This window comes from Etheostoma spectabile, chromosome 19, assembly GCF_008692095.1.
Source record: "Etheostoma spectabile isolate EspeVRDwgs_2016 chromosome 19, UIUC_Espe_1.0, whole genome shotgun sequence".
NCBI classification, from domain to species: domain Eukaryota; kingdom Metazoa; phylum Chordata; class Actinopteri; order Perciformes; family Percidae; genus Etheostoma; species Etheostoma spectabile.
In genome coordinates, this window is record NC_045751.1 from 11,874,873 (window position 1) to 11,875,327 (window position 455).

The 455-nt window shown below is 35.4% G+C and overlaps 1 long non-coding RNA gene across 1 annotated transcript in view; it reads right to left on the minus strand.

The window, feature by feature from the left end:
- Window positions 1-455, minus strand: part of LOC116707362 (uncharacterized) — a 16,476-nt gene that overhangs the window by 8,230 nt on the left and 7,791 nt on the right. The window lies entirely within an intron of this gene.

Here is a 455-nt window from a genome sequence, read left to right on the forward strand (position 1 = left end):
GCTTGGGTCAATTGATGTTAATCATGATGAGTACAAATTTGGACACACCAAGGTAAGCTCCTTGATGGCATTTATATACTTTAGTTGTACGTTCAAATGATGGTCAATGCATTTTGTTTGTTAAAGTATCTTAAAACTCTCAGACAATTTTATGTGTTGTAATGGGAAATTAGGCCACTGAAAGAGTAAAGGATAGAAATAGAGAACTTGCACCACCATGTGGCCATTCATAAAGCTGTTCACATTTTATCTTGTGCAACAAGTGATAGTAAAAGACTAGTAGGCTAACAATGCCTAAACAGGATTGAATGCCACCAGCCATTTAGAATACTGTAATTGTGTTTCACAGTCTACAATCTTTTGTTACATAACCTGATCCTGATTAAAACAAAGAGGGTTTCTAAATAATATAAGACATTCACATGATTGTGTGGGGTACATGCTCTCTGAGTCAT